Genomic DNA, 443 nt, shown 5'->3' on the forward strand with positions numbered 1-443 from the left:
AATGTTGATATAATAGAATAAACCAATTTATAGGTCATCGCCTGAGTAGTATTTATATTAACTTATGTAGTAATTATATTATATTTAATGTCTGATGTTTTGCCCCACTTTACAGGGCTTCATCAGGGCTGTTCAAAGCGAACGGTTGAACAGGATTATTTTATATTTAAAGGATTATCTTCTTATATTTAAATCTTTACGGTCAACTATATATGCATATATAAAAAAAATTAATATATACGTATTCCGAAAATTCCAGAATTTTTTTTCTAACCAATAGGCTTTCATTTCCTCATTAGTCCTTTAATTTTCTTCAAAATGTCAATAAAAACAGTTGAAATTGATGTATTTTTTGTTCTGAGTCGAATGAGACCGGCCCCAGGTTTCTATGTTAATCCATTCTCAAGATATTGAATTTATTCCGCTTTTTGGCCATTCTGCCC

This window comes from Halyomorpha halys, unplaced genomic scaffold, assembly GCF_000696795.3.
Source record: "Halyomorpha halys isolate HHAL.00 unplaced genomic scaffold, Hhal_1.1 Scaffold6537.1, whole genome shotgun sequence".
NCBI lineage: Eukaryota > Metazoa > Arthropoda > Insecta > Hemiptera > Pentatomidae > Halyomorpha > Halyomorpha halys.